Below are 21,398 nucleotides of genomic sequence, written 5' to 3'. Positions count from 1 at the left end.
GTAGGGTTCTGCCGCCAGATTCAGGGGGTGATAAAAATACCTAAGTTGGAGAGTATTCACTTAATGTAGAGAGGGTAGGGAATTAACTCTTGTTCTATTCAAAATAGACGGCACTATAATTGGGGTCTTAAAGACATAACTATGCTGTCACCTAGTAGTCATTTTTCTCCTCTGTAAATCCTACTTACCCTTTCGACAATTTTCAAATTCTTGAAAAGAACATTAGTTATCCCCATCTTCCCACTCAATGTATTGATTTTTTTCCTCAGACACTCCAAGGCTTCAGTATCAGAGTGTGCAACTGTTGGTAAGTTCCTGAAAATTACCACAAAAGGCATAGCTTCTAGTGGTACATCTAAAACATGGGAAAGGTCCCGAGGACTACATATCAGTTCAGTTCAGTTCAGTTAAAAAAAAGTCTTTATTCGATTATTCATCATAAAAGACAGGTACATCCAAATTTAAAATTAATATAAAAATACATCATGAATTAATTGTGAAATATTGTATAAAATTCTTACACCAAGTGTCACCATGTATTATTAAATAAATGTATATATATAATAAAACAACATCTTAAAATGTAATTTGAATAATTTAAATAGTTTAATAACTTTGTGCTAACTTAATTATCAAGTAACGAGTACTTAAAAGGGAATAGATGATCTACCTTCAATTACAGGGCGGGTCATAGCTCAGGCACTTATAGGCCGAAACCCAACTGAGATTTTTATACTAGATTGCCCCCCCCCTTATTACTACAAATTGCCCATGCCCAACTCACAAACTTAGTCACACCAATCACTATAAGGGCAGTAGTGTCAGATTTAAAAATTCTGCCCACAACCAATGCTGATCTAATGTTCAAAGTCTTGCATAGTGGCTTAAGCCATTTTGACCTAGGCAGGTGATATGCAGGACAGACAAATAGAAAATGATCTATTCTCTCAATGTGGTCCTGAAAAAATATACACTTGTCACACCTGGGTAGATTCCATTTACGTGTAAAGCATCTTAAAGGCAGCTTGCCTATTCTGAACTGGTGGTAGAGCTTTCGATCGTATTGCTTAGTAATAAGATCCCAATAATCTTCCATTGCAACCTCATCCTTGATTTCGAGGAAGTTCCTTGACAATGACTGCCTTATGTGGGAAGAGTATCTCTTGGTTTTGACCATTTCCCAATATACTGATCTATAGGTCTTTTTCTATGGGAATTCCGCTTCCTCCGGATGGTCCCATAGATTGCTCATCCCCATTTCAGCCAGAAGGGTCCAGATACTATTCAGCCATGGGATCATATATGATCGATTCATACTCCTCACTTCCAGTAAAGCCTTGGCATACAGGGAGAGTTCCAGAGTTATCCAGAGACGCCTCCAGAATGCCAGGGGTCTATAGCTTGCTGCATCTTCAATGGTGTGACAACCCAGGTCAAGAAAGAGTGGTAGCAGGGGCGAAGATTGCGGGAGACCGACTTTCGCTCTTACAAACTTATTTTGGGCTAAAGTTAATGGAGGTAAATTACAAAACCCCCATAGTTTTGGTCCATACAATATTGCTGGACTGACTTTGGTGGTATAAATTCTTAGTATGGGGGCAATGGGCTTGGTCTTGGAAAGCCTGTTTGGTTTAATGAGGGTGCAGCCTATTTGCTCATGTTTTAGTGCCAGCAACTCGATTTGGGGCTTCCAACTTAATTTGCTGCTAAATGTGACACCCAGGTATGAAAACCCTTCGGTCTGCTCCAACAAAGGACAAACCTTAAGGCCTGGTTGAGGGTGCTTGTGTGCGACCGAAACCCTGCCTGTAGTGGAGTTAAGATATCAGAATCCGCCAACCAACCCTGTACTCTCCCAAGCACGAGTCTTGCTACGATCTTCTGAACAGCATCAATGAGACTAATGGGTCTATAATTTGCTGGTTCAGAACGATCCCCCTTCTTATAAATTGGTGATATTTCGGCGCCAGACCAGGTTTTGGATAGCGGGGCGCCATTTGATATAGCGTTTGCTAAAAAATTGAGATATGGAACCCATAGGTCTTTATCTTTTATGAATAAGTCTGCAGGAATGCCGTCAGGCCCCCGGGCCCTTCCATTTGGGGCTGTTCTTAGCACAGACTCAACCTCCCTACTCGTAAAGTTTAATGGTTCGTTGTTCAAGGTGATCTGGGGGAGCTCCTCGCTACTGTCAGAAGGCCTGAACTGAGCCTCAAAGTACGTCACCCACTTATCTAGTTCAACGTGGTTACTTGGTATCTGTGACTGCATACTATTACCCCATTTTACCAGGGACCAAAATTGGGTCATGTTCTTCCTATTACAAGCCAACAACAAGTTATGCCATCTATCTTCGTCCCACTCGCTCTTTGCCTTTTTCTGTGCTGCTTTATATTGTACTTGTGCCTCTTTAATATTACCCTTATTTCTAAGTCTAATTGACTTAACCAGGTCTTTATCGGCCTTCCTACAAGCATTAATGTACCAGGTGCTTGGCTTCAAAAGATCTAACCTTTCTACAGGGGCTTTTTTTGATTAAGAACTTTTTCAGGTTCTTGAACAGTTCTTCATGCACACCCGAAAACATGTCTTTTATCTCCCCCTGAGTTGTACAGCCATGAGTTTGGACAATGACCCTGAAACCAAATCCCTCAACTGCACTAGATCCTCCTCATTATTGACAATCCCTGTCCACCGGACTCTTCTTAGGTCATTGGTGACAGTGACTGCATCGATTACGGAACTACCTTCCCTCTGGGATGGGCAGCAGAAGCTTCTATCATTAGTTTTTAAAATCAACGGATTGTGGTCGCTTTCCGGCCTCCTCCAGACCTCCATGCATAAAATGGTGGGCCAGAATTCAACATTGATAAGAAATTTATCTAAACGACCACTATTTCTACCAATGTCAAAGGTATTTGCCCCCATTCTATCAGACTGAAACCTCCCATTTGCCGCCCTCAAACCCCTTTCTAGACAAAGGCCCTTCATTTGTAGTGTGGCCTCAGTCCACTTTCTTATAGGTGGTAAGTCTAGATGGGGGATACCCCATTGTGCGTCCTCGCTGAGCCTACCGTCCTCGTGATCCAGGGGATCAAAGCAGCAGTTGAAGTCACCCGCAACGACCACGTTACTGTTGACTGCAACAGTAGCCAGATGACTTTCGAGGATTGAGACAACACTACAACCCTTACCACCCAACTGACCCCGGGAATAAACATTAAATATCGTGAGGTCGAGACCTTTTGGGGAGCTAACCCGTAAGGCCATGATGTCAGGACTATCTATAAATAGCTCATCGACCCTTAACCCCTCAACTTGCCTCACCCAACAGGTCAACCCACCTACTGGTCTACCCCGCTGGCCTCTTAGTGCAGCTTTTGAAAAGTTTTAATAGCCTAGATGGAAAACACTGTCAATGGCCCACATCTCCTGAAATAACCAAACATCGGATTCCTCAATAAATGATGACCTTCTGTGGACGTAGCTTTTGATGCGAGCCCTGCAATGTTCCAGGAAGATAAAATCGTACCTGATTTGGGGCAACTAGTACCTACTTCCTCTATACTGTTAAGTTCTTCCGAATCATTGATAGTATTTGTTGGAAGTGGCCCTCCATGCAGAACACAAGAATGGGGATAGACACGTGCTCCTAGACTAGCAGGGGCTATTAACGCTACTCCAGGCTCAGGGGTATTAAATGTAATGGGCGCTGCACCTCCTGTGGCTATGTGCCATTGGCCATTGGCCATTAACCTGTACTTTGCATATGTGTGCAACCTGTCTCGACAGCGAGGAACCGGGGGAAACACCCAGGATCCCACCAACTTCCCCTATAACCCTTGACCCTTCTGGGTCCGACCGTGGTGTGATCTGACTCCTTCTTAGTAAGTCAATATCTTCAAGGGAAGAAAGTAAATCGAAACGATTGCTGGTTGGAACAAAATTGACTGACAGGTTAAGTATCCTTATGGGATTCCGCCTTTCCCTGTACCTGGGTATTAGCCGTGGGTTATAGAAAAAGCCCAAGGGGAGTATTTTAATATCATCTATAGCAGGGGAATGGTGACCAGCTGTTTCCAAAATGTGGTGTACCAATAATGGTGATCTAAAGCTTAGTACCACACAATCACCTGCCATGCATTTACGTGGTTGGCCAATCCAGGTAATACGTTGCACCATCTTAAATTCCTCAAATAGCTGGTCTCTAATACCTGTCCTTTTACTTAAGAGGTGAAGGGCCTTATTTTTAAGAGTCGACCAATGCTCCCTATTATCTACGGGAGTGTATAGGCATGTTTGCTCGAACCATGCTGCATGGGGTAGCCTGTGGTGGAAGGTGTAGACTGAATGTCGATTAATATCGTTTTCAAAGCCCTGTACTTTCTCCCTCCTTCTTCTCCCTTCATCCCCTTGCTTCTCCGACAGCATAATTGAAGGGCCATTGCTTGAACAGGTGGGGGGATTGTGGTTTGTGCTTAACCCCGTTGGCCCTGATGTAGAATTTGGACAGTCATTAGCCTTGTTACCCTGTTGTATGCCATTTACGGCCCTTATTAAGTTACTAGCCACCCCCATAGTCCCATGTACAGTGGGTTGAACTGGATTACTTTGGTTAGTGCAAATCAGACCTTGTTCGATATTTTTTAGCCTATCATCAACTGTATCCAATCTTTTGGGGTCTATAATTACTGCTAGCTGTTCACATAATAGGGAACACAACTCTACCATATTAAGCTGAGAACATGGATGGACGTTACTGATGTTGTCGGAGGCCTGCTCTGGGTGATCCCCTGCTTTATTCAATAATGGGTTTACAGCAAGTTTACCAACTGGGGTTGCAACACTGTTGGATTCTTTACTGCGGGGCACGGGTTGTTCTTTACTGAGCCTCGACCTTTCCTTTTCTTGGAGGGTGGTTACCCCCCTGTTCCCCCTAAGGCTTTCTTACCCCTGGTTTTTACCATTGCCGGGCATTATGGGCTACCCAAGACTTGGGTAGATCCAGGGGCTGCGGGGACTAACTTGTTGCATGCCGGGAGCGGGGTGTTCTATGACTGTTGGGATCAAGGACTATTTCTGTTTGCGATATCTGTGCTAAAGGCATTCAACTGCCCTGGGTAGATACTGGCTCCATGGAGAATCTACGCTCTGTAATCTGAATTTCATGCATTAGCACCGATTCTGCTCGAGATAAAAAAGCATTGAGTGTACCCACAAACCCTTCCCCCATCTTCCGTTTACTCGTGGTTAGATGGCCACTATACTAAACAGATGACAAACAATACACTAGCTGGCTAGAACTAAGTAGATGTATGCTTACAATGACAAGTGGCAGATGACAATAATATGGCCCAGCCCCGCCTCTTCTGCTCAATTTGAGGCCCAGCTCGCTGGTAACGTGGCCCCTCTCGCGGGACCGCACTGCCTTCTGGGGGCTGTAGTTCCTGGTGGCGTGCGGTCCACAATCCGGGGCATGAGGAAGAGGCAATGTGGCAAGTCCCACCGGTCCTGGAGATTGCGGCAAGGAGGGCACAAGCAGAGGTGTGTAGACCCAACAAACAAGTATCATTAATAGTGCAGAGACGCTCTTTTCTGCCCCCTCTGCCCAGGGCCCAGGGTCCAACTCCTGTTGTGCTCGCTCACAAGTTCACAATTGGTGCAAAATTGCTGCAAATTCCTTGCCGGGAGGCTCAGTACCACTACATATCACGTATAGTGGCCTTCAGATTTACAAGTTCAGCATTGCGATTCAGGGTTGGTTGAACGTGGAAGTGGAAGAGGTGTGGCGCTGCGGCCAGGGTGCCTGACTCTGGAGCACATGGTTCACGGTTCGATCCCCGGCGGCAGGTTAGCCCAGCAGCATGTGACTCTGGGCAATAGCTTGCCTAATCTTCCTGACCGCCCGCCTGGACACCACTTCGGAGGTAGCTGTGCGCTTTACAAATACTGGTATTTCATTTCAACGTGATTACCAAGGGATGCAATACCAGTTCATGATACCAAATATTGCTGACTTGGAGGACTGTTAGTACAAGGGGATGAACTAGGAGGTGGAAAACCAGGAATGGGCCAAGTAGGAATGTCTGTAATCAATGAATTGTGCTTGTTATTCGCTTTCAACATTTCGAGACAAGTGGTGGTGATTTCTTCAATCAGGGTTACTCTGGAAGACAATGAGAACAATAAAGGAATTGTCACATCGGCAAAAAGACAGAAGACCACACCACCTTCAGGACAGCACTGAACCAGTAACACCGCCTCCTGAAAGAAACCAAGTTGAACGCCCTAGCAGACCACCTTGAAGCCAACACAAATAACAGCAAGAAACTCTTTGCCATCAGGAAGGACTTCTCCAATCCCTCAGCCACTGAGAATGACATTACACCCTCACAGGAACTGTGCGACAGCCTTACTGACTTCTTACATGACAAGATCTCTGCCAGCTACGAAAACTTTGAATGCCAGCCTTCTGCCACTAACAAAATCAACCAGCTCACACACCCCTCAAACACAAACCCTGAACACCCACTGGTACTCCTCATCCATCAAGCCAACAGTTGAGGACTCTCATTCTTGCACGTGACAGCCAAGGCATGGAACAACGTTCCGCTGCATCTCAGGACTACACCTTCACTTCAGCAATTCAGGACAGGACTCAAGACCCGGTTGCTTGAATGAACAACCCAGTACGAAGCAGACAACATCTCCAGTGCCTTGAAACCCCCACGGCTGAGTTGCTGTGCTGTATAATAATAATAATAATAATAATAATAATAATAATAATAATAATAATAATAATAATAACAAAGTTTATAAAGTGCCTGGTTACACTAAAAACTGTGTGTCCCTGCGCTGTGAAGACAGAACCAGATATTCTCCTCAGCAGCCAGTCAGGAAGAGCAGACAGAGAGCCTAACACTACTTCAGGAAGAGGTAAGTTTTCAGTTTTTGACGGAACCTCATTTCCGATGGTTCCATCCGGAGCTCAATCGGTAGAGCATTCCATTGTTTACTGGCCAGATATCTGATTGATCGTCCACCCATCCGTGCACAATAAATTCTCGGTACCTTGAATAGCATACTTCCTAGGGATCTCAGAAGTCGCTTGGGTTGGTGTACGGTCAGTAATTTTTGAAGGTAGATAGGACCTTTTCCCTGCGCAATGCGCTGAGCCATGCACAACGTTTTAAACACAATACGCTCACGGTTCGAGAGCCAGTGCAGAGTGCCTAAAGCTCGTCTCCCCGAAGACTTCCATGAGAGATTCAATGCAAGCCTGGCAGCAGCGTTCTGTACGCATTGCAGTCGATGTAATCCTTTCTTGCTCAGGCTAATATAAGTGAATTCCCATAATCTAAATGAGGAGTAACGAGGGTGTGAATCAACGTTTTCCTGCCGGTTGGGGGAAATAAGTCCAAGGTTTTGCGTAGGCTTTTTAGGATGCCGTAGAATTTACCGGATACCCCTCTAGTGTGGTGCTCGAAGGACAGATTAACGTCCAGTCTGACCCCCAGGTTTTTCACCTGCTCAGAGGGGCAGGGGGTAGGCCCCAGTTCCGGTGGCCACCACGCCGAGGACCAAATGGAGGGGGCCTGCCCTATCACTAAGAGCTCGGTTTTACTCGCGTTGAGGCACAGACAGTTGTTATTCATCCAACCTGCCAGTTCCCCAAGACAGGCAGAGAAGTTCGACGCAGCCTCTTCTGGGGGCTGGGATAGCGTCACCACCAATTGCGTATCATCAGCGTAGGACACTATCTCCACCCCATAGGCCTCCACTACCCTCGCAAGGGGTTCCATATACAGATTGAACAGTGGTGGGCTCAAAATAGAGCCCTGCGGGACCCCTTGCCTTAAAGATCGTACCTCCATTTTAAAGGGTGGGCAGTGGATTTGGAACCTTCTGTCAGCGAGAAACGAGCGCAGCCACTGATGAGCCGTCCCTCCAATCCCCGCCTCCCTGAGGCGGGAGAGCAGACGGGGATGCGAAACGGTGTCAAATGCCGCACTGAGATCTAATAGCTAACATCTATGTGTCAAACTTTGAGCAAAAATTCATCTATTACCATCTAAATCCATTCCTAGCCAACATTTCTTGTTGGCTTAGGTATATAGATGATGTCTTTTTAATTTGGAAGGGTAACAAAGCACTTCTTACAGAATTTCACAAATGGCTCAACAACAGAAATCCAAACTTACAGTTCTCTCTCGATTACAACACTAATGAGATGAATTTTCTTGATGTCTATCAAAGTAAACAAAGACAATACCATTTACACGACCCTCTATACAAAACCTACTGCGAGGAACACCCTCTTAAAATACAGGCATCACCCGAAAGCACTACGTGATGGACTACCTTTCGGTCAATTTCTACGGCTCCGAAGAAATTGTTTTGAAACGTGCAGATTACTTCCAGGAAGCCAAAATCCTCAAACAGAAACTATCAGCAAGAGGCTATCCTAACAGGCTTCTAAAAAACTCTCTGAAACGAGCATTGTATAACAACCGTGACTCCTTACTAGAAACAAAACCCAAAAAGGCAGAAACTCCTCTTGTATATGTCACAACTTTTGGCACCATTAGTCAACAGATCAAAAAGATTGTCATCAAGCATTGGCCATTACTGTATGTACTACCTGAACTGAGAGAAAAGCCACTGTTTGCCTTTAAATGTGGCCCCAATTTACGAGATCGCCTTGTACATGCTTACGACCGTCAAGACCCAAATGTCGTTAACAACATGAGACAGTTAGTACCCATACAAGGCCACTTTAAATGCAACAATTGCATTGCATGTCACACAACCAACAATATAAAATTCTTTGAAATCAAAGGTAAAAAAATCCCTATCAAACATTTTTCAAATTGTAGAACCTCTAACGTCATCTACTGTATCTGCTGCCCATGCGGCCAACTCTACATTTGCAAAACCACACAAATGGTGAAACAGAGAATTCTACAATATCAGTCCCGAATTCGCTGCAAAGTCGAAAATGCCCCACTTGTGGATCATTATCTGCAACTGAAACACTCTGAAAAAGAAATGACCTGGTGGGTCATTGAATTGGTCAAACCAACGATCAGACAGAAAAATGTCGATAGAATCTTAACCTTGAATGAAAATCAATGGATTGAAATGGCAGATAGTGTAAAACACGGAATGAACTCCTCCACTAAATGGCACACCCTAGCATGTCTGAACTGATTATATTTATAACAATCTGCAATTTTTTCATGTGTCTTTCTTTATAACCTGCACAATTTTTCGCTGTAACTTGTACAATTTCTGACTAAAGCCATGCATATCCCTTACACTTTCAGTAAAAACATGGTCACCCTGTCCTATAATGTCCAGAACTTATATTTTCCAACTTTAAGGACTATAAACAAGCTTAGACATGTCAATGAATATACTTTTTATCATACTACTGTAAATTAATCCAGATTTCTGCTGTATCTTTCTGCTCTGTCTAAAGATTGTGCGCGCACCACAATGGCGACAGAACTGCTCTGAATTTGTTCATGTTACAACAAGTGTGCTGTGTAACTGTATGTCTGAGAATATTCCATACCGCGTCAAGAGTTACTATAATCATGTATTTGCACCTCAGTAATGAAGTCACACAGTATCAAATGTAACTGTTTTCGTTTAATCCCAGAGTGATGATTTTTTCACACCGCATTGCGATTTTTCACGTGAACATCACGTATTTCAGGATTCCTTAACCTTAATCACGTAACGATCACCTATCTTCTAGTCGGTCGCCTAAACTAAATTCTACCATTGTGCCACGTCACAATTGTCTAAAGACTTAGTGGCCTTAATCACAGCAAAATCACCCACTTTTCAGTTGGCCGCCTAAATTACAAATTATTACCATGTTGAGTTATAATTGCTCGAAAACTGAGTTATTTATAACACAATTCCATCCTTATTTCTGTAAAGTCCTTTAATATCATAGGATGCCAACCATTAAACGGTTGTCCTTACACGTTCCAATATGGCCGCCACCTCCACAGCACACATAGCCCATTACTGCTTGCTGTGAGCCGCAATCTCGCGAGAGTTCATGGCTATAGACCATTTAAATAGCAGCACCCTTTTACGGAAGCCATCAGCTGTATTCAAACTGATGCGCTGTTGCTGCCGACGTCGTAAACTTTGTTGCTTCGTTCCTCTTTCACAAGTAAGTGCGTGTTTCCTCTGTTCTAGCCACAGAGTCCCTTTCGTCTGGACCTTGATTCCTTAATCAAACCACTCATGCCTAGTAAGTTTAAAACACTCTGAAACGGGTAAATTGAAGCCACCGGTAACGCCCGACGTAACTAATCAGACGTTTTTGAATGCACTTTGTATGTTCCCTGCAACTATAAGCCTGGAGGATATCTTATTCCACCCTAGCGCTGCAACTGTCCTGGCTGTGATTAAGTTTTGTCCCTGATATAGATAGCTCCATATGCAAGATTTCTTCCACAATAACTACTCGGTACCAACAGACATAAACTTCAGGTCCGCTTGTTTGTGACCTATCTTTAGCATAAGTCTGGTTCATAACGATGTAGCTGTGTCCTCTTGTAATGAGCCCAGTTCTCTGTTTTTACCAACCAGGAATAGTAAGCTTCTCAAGTTGTAATTAGATCGATCTTTTCCAACACACAGGTTGTGACCCTCCACCAGCTGCCACTGAAGCCAACTTTGATACCTGCATTTTTTGCTGTGTATCTGATATCTATGCACAAGGTAATACTCTCCACAAAATTGGTTCACTGCTCTAGATCAAACAATTAATTCATAATATCGTGAACCTACGATCCTTGTTTTACAGCATTGCTGTTGCCTTAAACTCCTGACCTGATAACTGACAGAGTTTCCCTGTTGTTTCGAATAACTTCAACAAGCATCACTGACTATCTTTGGAAGTGTTTGTTGCTTTACCTCAATCCAAGTGAGTTTTATTCACAACCAACTTTATTCAATAGCTGGTAATCTGTCATGACTTGTTGACTTGACTTGATATTAAGTCGCCACACCGACTCAATATGTTTTTAATGTGTTTCTGCATCTTATTATTAAATTGCTATAAAAGTGTTTCTCCTACTTTATCCTTTGTGAATAGACATGCATAATATTTATGTGACTCAACACAACCAGGTTGTAATGCTATGTTATTTTGTTACAGTTTTCGCTAGGGTCATCAATTATAATGCATAAAGCCTTTGTCCTGATGAGGGTCTTATGAAACGACTTCCCAAAAGACCGAAACGTCGACTACCAAGTCTAACTCTGCTTACTATTTATCAGTCATCATTGATTTTCTTTTATTCATTTGAAATCATTGTGTATCTATTTATCAGCAGTATAGACTCATTTTGTGATGTAAGATTGGAGCATATAAGACACTCCTTTTATGTCTCAAATGCATTTCTCTGTACCCTATTTTTATCATTGACTGAATTCATCTATTACAAAGAAAATAATAATCTTTTGACTCAACAACCTGGTTATTGCATTTTTTCATTTCATTGTGTTAGTGTGGTAACATTATTGATCTGTATTAGAGAAATCACATCCAGCCACTAACGAACAGTAGAGTGGGTACCCAATCAACCTAAGTCCCTTATTTGCTGACACTGAGAATTTCAAACAAAACCCCTTGCTGGCCCATTTTTTTTCAAAAAATACTATTTGCACAAGCCCACAGGGGTATATTGGGTTGCTCACCCTTTCTATAGAGATCTAATAGTAGCAGCGCGGCAGTTCGCCCTTCATCTACTCTCCCGCGCAACAGTTCCGTGGAGAAAAGCAGAGCTGTTTCAGTTGAGTGGTTTGCCCTAAATCCTAACTGCGAAGGGTGAAAGAGTTGGCATTCCTCCATATATTTTACCATCTGAGCATTCACAATTTTCTCCACCACTTTAGCACAGAAAGGTAAAAGCAAAATGGGGCGGAAATTGTCCAAATGGTCCAGACTAAGATTGGCTTCTTTCTTTTTAATAGGAATGACCTGCGCTGTTTTCCAATCCTGAGGCACATAGCTAGCTTGGAAGGACAGCTCAGCCAGATTACTTATGTGATTTATGAGGAGTACTTTCAGATTCCTAAAGATCTTGGGATGAGCCGCATCTTTAGGAGAGCCAGACCGGATGCTGAGAACTATCTTCATCAGCTCGGGGTTCTCGGGGGCTACAAACTGGTTGAGGCAGTTATTACTCCTTGGGCTCACTTCACTGGTTTGTTCCGTGAACAGCACCTCCACTCCCTTTGGAAAGGATTTGTATATAGTTTCGACCTTTTGGACAAAGAAGTTCGCAATTGATTCGCAGATCTCTTTGGAGTAAACATCCAAAGCTCGGGTCCTATCAAGCGATGTCAGCTCCTTGTATATAGAGAAGAGCTCCTTAGTTGAATTCGCCGCTGCCTCAATTCTTTTAATCAAGAATTCTCTTTTACTCCTCCTTATCCTGCAATGGTACTCTTTTATACTGTTCTTATATACTATCTTGGCTGCCTCCTCATATTTTTTACGCCAAGTACGCTCTAAGTCCTTGCAAACAGATTTGGCTGCTCTTAACTCAACGTTGAACCACTGTGCCGACTTAGAGCACCTCGCCGGGGCTTTGACCGTCCACGGAACCGTCCTATCAAGGGCCCCAGTTAGCCAGCTCTCATATTCCTTCCATGCCTCATCAAGACTATTCATTATCGGGGGTGGCTTAACCTCAAAGCAAGCTCTAAGTCAGCCTGATTGAGTTTCCCCCATTGCCTTCGCTTGAGTGCCATTGGCCTGACTTGTGGATGATTTTTAAACGGGTCTGGTATAGAGAACTGGACCAGGTAGTGGTCTGACCATACTACCTGGATCGGGGGGTTGAATCTCCACTCCCTCCCAATTAGCGAAAATCGGATCAAGGAGGTGACCCGCCTGATGAGTGGACATCCGGGATTGAAGTTTTAGCTTGAATAATTCCAGTGAGGTTATCAACCCTTGGGCTTCCCTATTACCTTCCTCCTCCAGATGAAGGTTGAGGTCGCCCAAGATTAAAAACCTGTTATAGCGCAACGCGGGTTGAGCGACCACCTCCATCAAGCGTTCTACAAATTGCGATGGCACCCCAGGTGGGCGATAAATCAAATAGCCATTTATCGTCAGATTTGACCCACATTTAATTGAGAATGAGCCTGCTTCGCTGTTCTTAATACTGGCTGCTTCAAGAGTACATGTTATCTCCAGCTTATGCACCACAGCGACCCCCCCGTTGTTTGTCCCGATCTAGCCTTAACATGCCATAATCGTGGGGGAGCCCTTCCAGAATTTCAGGTGCGGACTCCGCGTCTAACCAGGTCTCAGTTATAAAGAGTACATCTGGCTGCTGGTCCATTAATATATCATAAATTTCCAGTTTGTGTTTCCTAAGGAAGTGACAGTTGATCTGTATCATAGTCAGAGTCTTTCCCTTACACTCGAGACCCATACTTTCCCTAGGGTTATACAGACATACCTTGCACCTATGGGGAGTCCATTCTGCCCACATCTTATGCTTCCAAGCCACATCCATAGGAGGACATAATTGTTGCAGCTGTTCTTTAGAGTATATTATCCTTAGGGGGTCATGAGGGGATATTAGAGCAGGGATTTAGGCCCCCAGCCGGCCACGGACGGGCGCAGACAGGCTTGCCTTTGGCACGCCTTCGGCACGCCGGTGGCATCCCCGAAGCGCGCGTCCGCTGCGCGGCCGCCGTCTGCTCTGCATTAAATAGGGGCAGGGTTGCGGAAACTAGAGCGCTACCCCTTCTTCCTGTCTACCCGGAAGTGTTGGGCTCCTCAACCCTCCGCAACAAACGCCCACAATGGACACGGCGGAACAGGGCGGGAATGCAGCACAACACAAAAGAGCAAGTAGGTTCCCCCAGGCACCCTTTAAAATTCCCTCCGGGCCGTAAAATACAAAAACACAATTTTAAAATCAGGTTTCCGATATAAAAGTAATTAACTCAGTGCCGTCAGCACTCCAGCACTAACACTGGGAGCGCTAGCTGGAATGCGCAAACAAGAGTGATTCCCGTCTGTCTGTATAAATGATTGATTGGTTGATTGAATCCCAGGGATAGAATTTTCTAGAGCTTGGAGGAAAGCAATCAGCTTTAGAATCTGGGGTTCTGGCCGAATTGCCCTTTTTAGCTGTGGGCTTATTTGACTTAATGACTCCTTTAGTAGCTGCAATGGGCCCCTCCCCAGCTAAACATGCTGGCATGTCCGAAATAGAATCTGGGAATTTCATTGGTTTAAGTGGTATGTTTGTTAAAGATCCAGAGGTAGAAATAGAATTTACTGCATCAGAAGTGTGCTGAATCCACCCATTAACAGCATTAGCCATCCTGCTGGAGGTATCCCCTGAGCCTGTGGAGGCCAGAGCAAAAATGTGAGAGGAACTTTCAGTATCTACAGCTGTGTGATTACAAGAGTCAAGTCTCTGTTCAACTGAGATAATTTGTCAAGGGCGCCCATAACATTAATTAGATAGTATGAAATTGAAGAGCAGGGTTTACCTTGAGCATTAGATGTAGTTAATTTATTTTTCCCCATTGTAGATGCTGAGGTATAGATGGAGGGCCAGGTGTGGGCCCTGCCCAGCCTTGTCTGGCTACGAATGGGTACAGGTGGGCCCGCTCTTGGCCTGGTCTTCGCCCAGTCACATGCCTGCAATCAACCCATGTCTGCGGGAGCACGGCTCATTGATAAGAGCAGGCCTGCTCATTGGGGCCCTCCTCCTGGTCTCATGGTGGCTGCAGGGTGCTGAAGTCTCAGATGTGGCAGCCCCCAGCGAGAAACAAACAAATGCGGCATCTTGTGCCTGCCGAAGCCCATTATGTAGATAAGTGCTGGCCTCAGTGGTGGCGCCCTCCTCCCGGACTCGTCCTGGATGCTGGGGGCTGAAGTCCCTGATGCGGCAGCCCCATGCAAAATGTAAATGTATTATACTTGTAAAGCGCACAGCTGCCCACACCGCGGGCGTCCCGGCGCTGTATACCGCTGGGGAACCCGTCCTGGCTTTCCCTGTGAGATGGTCCCTTCTCGGCACCCCCAAGGTGAGACCAGGCATCCCCGGCGTTTAAGGGGCCGTTGTGAAGATTAAGCAAGCTATTGCCCAGAGTGGAGCCCAAGGTTAGAGTAGGCGCCGAGGCGAGAATTATCAGGCCCACGGACATTTTGACCCAAGACCCTGCCACGTTGGGAATCAAACCCTGGTCCCGGGCCGATCTCAGCTTCCGGGTCTGACGCCTCTAACCATTGAGCCACACTTCTCCTATGCATGGAACAAACAAATGCAGTGGCCTGCACCTGTAGGAGCCTGGCATGTTGATAAGCCAGGATCTTGAAGTGCCATGGTTGACGTGTAAGTGCACTATATAAATGTCATTTACCTTGCAGTCTATATTGTACTGTCTTTCGAAGCTTATGAAATATATTTTTTTGGATTGATATTCTCACACACATCATATTGATGATAACAAGCATGCTGGTATGAGTATGGAGGAAGATTCTTCTAAAACTTGCACTCAGCCAAAAGGCCCATACAGGAAGGATACATCTTATGTTATCTGAATGGCAGTGTTTATTTCCGGTGTATAAATCAAACTGCCATCATATACTTAGGAGTAAAGTTAGTTGCCCTAAATTCTGAAGAATATAAATAACCAAAATCCTTCTGCCAGCTTTTTAGAGAACCTGATCATCTTGAATTTCTTCTGAACATGTATTTCCTATCAGGCAAAGGATATCATTTCACATAGATAATAAACTACCAAATTGGACACTTCAAAACCATGAATAAGAGATATTTTATCTGAAGGGGAATTTATTTTTCTGTTGTCATTTGCCCAAAGTGTTTTAATATGACCCTTTTTTCCAAACATTTTAGGTGAAAGCTGGCTAAAGATCTGTGAAATAAAAAAATGTCTAGGTAAGCTGGCTTCCTAACCAGATAATAAAAATATATTATTCCTGCAAGCCTTATGAGAATACAAGGGGCATTTTATGAAATCCTATATGCAAGGGACTAACAGCTACATGCATCATTGGTGACGTTTGCGATTCCTTCATTGCGAAAATTAAGGAATTGCAATTAAGGAATCGCAAACGGCAATGCATCAAAAAATCGCAAAAGTTTTTAGAGTTTTCTAAATTTTCCGAATTTGCGATTCCTTAATTGCGAATCGCAAATAAGGAAACGCTTTACATTGATTCCTATGGGCCTAGAGGCCCATATGAATCAATGGGAAGGCATTCTCATTTTGCGAATTCACAATTAAGGAATCTCAAAATCAGAATGCAATTTCAAGGGTGCAGGGGGGGTCCAAAGGACCCCCCCCTGCACCCCTGGAATGTCATGTAAGTACATTTTACTCACACACATGTCCCAAGGGCGTGTGTGTGTGTAACATGTAAGTTTTAAAAATGCATTTATTTGCATTTTTAAAACTTTTCTCAAATTACCATGAAGGTTTACTTCATGGTAATTCTCCCCTTCAAAATTGAGAATTCGCAAATTAAATTAAATCATGCATAGCATTTAAGGAATCGTAAAATTTGTGATTCCTTAAATGCTATCGCAATTTGAGAAATCGCAAAAAAATGCGATTTCTTAAATTGCGATACATGAGAAATAAATGATGCATCCCAATAAGTGATTTTGGAATCGCAAACGGCCGCATTTTGCGATTCGCACCGTTTGCGATTCCAAAATCGCTTGATGCATGTGCCTGTAAGGGTCTGATATTGTGAAAAGTTTGACTATCACAAATCCAGTTGTGTACAACGTTTCTGGTTTGGCAGATGGAGAATGATGATATATTGAAATAGATTGAATTGATAAGAATAAAAGTATCAACCACGACCTGCTTTGGCATCAATACTAATTTCATGCGCCAAATTAATCCTAGCTAGGGCCTGGATTAGCCCTAATATACCCAATGTCATGGATTGGTGGTATTTAGTTATTGAAATTAAAACAATGGAGTGTACTCTAGCAGAATTAAGAGGTACTCGGTCGCTTAAGAAATTTGAGAAAATTTGGGGTGACTTAGATTGAACTGAATGGCGTAAAGATTAAATCTGACTGATAATTGGATTAGGCTGGTGTATCCTAGCCTCTTTTAGTATGTTATTTGAATTATGAATTTCTGTGTATGTATGTGACATATCTGATTTTATTATCAATAATTTCTGTATTTAAACAAAACTTTTTGTAAAAATTAAGTTCATCTAAATCAAAACACAGAATGATGTGAAATAATTGTGAATATTCTGTTGTCTCGTACCAGGTGAAAATAAAATAAAAATATTTAAAAAAAAAAAAAAGATAAGAATAAAAGTAAAGTTCAGTTAGGCTGTTATGTGTTACTCAAAGTGATACATTTTAAGTGTTTCCTTTATGGCAAAACATTAGTGTTAAGCCTAATGTGTCTGGCTATCGTGTTCCTTCTTCTGAATGTAAAAGAAGTTGTGTTTTAGAGTCTGTCCTTCTTGGGTTTTCAAGTTTCCAATACTAGGCAGGTTTTGTCTCTTGTGTTAATTCTGCCTCGGCGACGTGAAGTTTGATCTATATTTAGGCAAGTATTTCGCGAGGATGCATCACAGAATAAATGGCCGACATGGCAAATGTTTTCCAAATTTCAGGTACCTGAGTCTCAAGTTTTTTGCTGGAGGATCACTACAAAAGTATCACACTGGATACTTTATGAAATGCTGATGTAAATAGAAAATGTAAATCAGTTTTTTATGGCAATTTATATTAGTACCTAATGGGGAGCAGGCTCCTTCTTCTGTCTTAAGCAGAGCATAAAATGTATAATTGTTTTTAAATGAAATGTTGCATTTATCAGTTGGATTGAGAATTTCTTATATGGTTAATTTTTATATGATTCCACAAGGCATTCTAAATAAAAATCGGGGATTGGAAAATGTGTAACCAATTTTATTTTGGTTCATTTCAAAATCTGGAAATACCTATAGCTTCTTCAGATAAAAACTTGACTGGTGATCAACAATCAGCTGTTGGTTATGATGTTGTACTTCCTAGATACATGAATTCTACTATATGTACTTAGGGCCAGATGTAGGTGGCCCAAATACCGGTCGGTAACGGTGAAATTCGGTAATTTCACAGTTACCGACCGGTATTTAGCCATTCCTGATGAAGCGAAGGAATCGGTGAATGCCGATTCCTTAATACCGATTCCTTATTGGCCTTGCATTTAAGGAATCAGTAATACTGATTCCTTAAATGCAATGCAGAAAGCACATAAAAGAGTGCTTTTCGGCCTTAAGGAATAGGTAATCACCACCAACTTCAAGTTGGTGGTAATTACCGAATTCCTTTAAAAAAGGACTTTCTTGCTTTTTTGAAGTGCCATGTGGCACACATGCATGCCCTTATGTACCTGGTGTTTCAGTTATTCAAGCAGTACGTTCCCACTTCAAACAGGAAGACAATCTTGTGTGGCAGCAGTAGAATAGGTAAGGTCCACTTTAAACAATGTAGATGGTAGAAAGTGTGTTCGGAATGGAAGAAGGGAGACATGTTCAACTGCTGGAAGGCTCACACTACTGGGCATTCTGCAGGGAAGGCTACAGTAGTGGTTGGGTGATGTGATTCCCCTTAGGAGAGGGTAGAATATACCCTAGGTTACATTAGTTGGTAAGTAGACCTAGAAGGGGAACTGGTGATCCCACAGAGTTCTAGGTAGTACTACTAGAGGTTGGCCATGAACGGGGTATCTGACACTATTCTGCAGGGTGCCTCTTCCAGTCAGACACCGGTAACGGAATAGCCGGTGTCCCCAGAACAATTCCTGCAAGAAGAAATCTGTAGGGTAAGGAATGTTCATGGGAAGACTACAACCACTCAGAGGCTATGGACGGTCTCCTTATGGTGGAGGGAATAGTTACTAATAAGAAGGTATCTGTATGCATTACATTTCCCATAGAATACATCAATGGTGGTAAGCTACCACAGACAGGAGAGGACCGGTAATTGAAGGCATTTAGGTTGCCCATTTGAAGGCCTCTCAGGGTACTGACCATAAAGTTAAGGTGGAATCCCAGATGAAAAATAAGAGGTAGGAGGTGCTTGGCACCAAACATTGGGGAACCACAGGACCAAGGTTTCAGTGCTCTGATAAGAGAGGGTCCTATGATGTGTGCTGGGGAGGCCAGTTCGAGCCTTGAGGTACATGCCTACACTGTCAGAGAGTTGAAAGGGGACTTGTTCCAGGCAGAATCCTGAATGGCACAGACAGAGTGTGGCACCCATGTTGTGGGATGTGTATCCACACTGTGAGTCCTGAGCTGTCAGGCAAGTGTTTAGTCACAAGGTACAGACCCAGAGCTGAAAACGCCCTCTCGAGAGGCCCTGAGAGGTTAGAAATGCAAGTAGAAAGAGGATGTCTGCAATCCCCACTCCTGAAGGGACCAAGGGGTTTGAGAGACATCAAAGATTTTTTTATTTTATACAAAACTGCTGTTTGTGTGATGCACAACTGCACCCATCCTACGAAATAGAGCTACCGTGTTTTAGGATGAATGTACTATTGATAGTATTTTAAGGGTAGAAATTCCTATTCTGTGGTAAAACTCGATTCAATCGGTGTGCTCTTCATCAGGTGGGAGAAAGTAAGACGATTGTGGGCCATCCGTTAGTAAAGTGCTTATAGAAATGTGCGAAACTGAGGAAGCTTTGTATTTCTCAGATGGTTCTCAATAGATACTAGTTTGAAATTGTGATAAAAATGTGTTTTGTGTTACTGTATTGCTTCATGTTTACGTTTCATGGAGATGGAATACATAAAATATATCAATTCCCCCAAAATATTTCAAATAATTCATCATTAGACACAAATGATGCACGGCGCACCATTATTGACTACAAAGCCAGTCAATAACTCTTGTTATTGATAGATCATCAACAAACGTACAGCTTTGCAGGCGAATATAAGGAGAATTAGTCAACATTAATGGCATCTCTGTGGTTAAATATGATATCACATGTGAGTTGCAAGGGGGTCACATGTGAGTTGCAAGTGCTGCCCCCCCCCCCCCCCCCCCCTCGTCCATTACACCAATTGTCGATTGTGGGAGATTTGCTGCTGAAGGGAAAAAAGACATAGCAATAACTTTAGCTTCAATGGTTGCTCTTCTATCATTACAATATATAGCAATATTATGAGACATTAAATCAGACCATGGGCGCTTTTCCTGTAGTAGCCTTATAGATTTTAATCCTAAATGGTTTCGTAACATGTGGGTAAGCATTTATAGAAAATATCACTTGAATATTGAGTTCGCTGCTTCTTTCTCATCCACTGTAATGTGCGCGTGTGCATATTACACTCCTCTTTATTGTACCTTGTAAAGAATGATATTACTATAAAATGTGGACTTGATATGTAAATGTCACTGCAATAACCCTTTGACATAACAAGAAATTGTGCTCCCTAGAGGGAGCTTTTTTTACTGCATTGATCTCCAGATGTCGATCCTTATTGTAAACATTTTATTTCTTTTCTGTTTATTGTTTGTCGGGGTGTGATGGCGTGAAATAAACCGCGCGAAACGTTTGACAGTATTCCCACAGGGGAATTCTCATCTTTGACTATGATGTTAGAAGAAACATCAATGCCTGGCATGTGTTGTACTGCTAAACTATATCTAATGACGTGCCACCGCATATACTGCCACCTCTGTTCTTCGCAGCTTTGTTTTCACTGCCTCCCGCGAATAACAATAACATCCTGTTGTTTCCTCTGTTCTGAAGAGCCACATGGAGTTTTGTTTTTACCTGAGAATGATTAAACAAACATATAGATTTTGAACGACTAAAGGAGCAAAGACATAATTAGTGCGCCTTTTTTTCACATCGGGCATAGGGAGACGCAACAACGCTGCTGCACTGCTGACAGTGCTGTAGGGAAATCCCACCTCACTCTACGGTGCCGCCCCCCGAGCCTTGAGACCCTGCTTGAGCTATATGTATTCCAAACCCTGATTGATTGACTCTTACGGGTGGGGGCGGGGTCAGGGCGGGCGGATGTTGATCCTAAATTTAGTCATAGAAGTGGGATTTGAGCACATTTCACCAAAATTGAGCTGTTTATTTGGTTGACACTAATTTGTACTAGTGAATTTCCGGACCACTGGGGATCCCGATTTTTATACTAACAGGCCTTTGTAAGTTTGTAGCACCCGTCTCGGGATGCTGAATTTTGTTGTAATTACTGCCCATCTGAATTTTTCCCTGGGTACGGTTTGCTAGGAGGACTTTGTGAAATTTGTGATGTGTCATTGGGCTATACCATGCGCGATTCCTAATTAGACATCTCTGTGCTCGCTGTTT

Source organism: Lissotriton vulgaris, chromosome 11 (assembly GCF_964263255.1).
Source record: "Lissotriton vulgaris chromosome 11, aLisVul1.2, whole genome shotgun sequence".
Lineage (NCBI taxonomy): Eukaryota > Metazoa > Chordata > Amphibia > Caudata > Salamandridae > Lissotriton > Lissotriton vulgaris.
The sequence above is the reverse complement of the archived record's forward strand: the minus strand, read 5'-3'. Positions refer to the sequence as shown.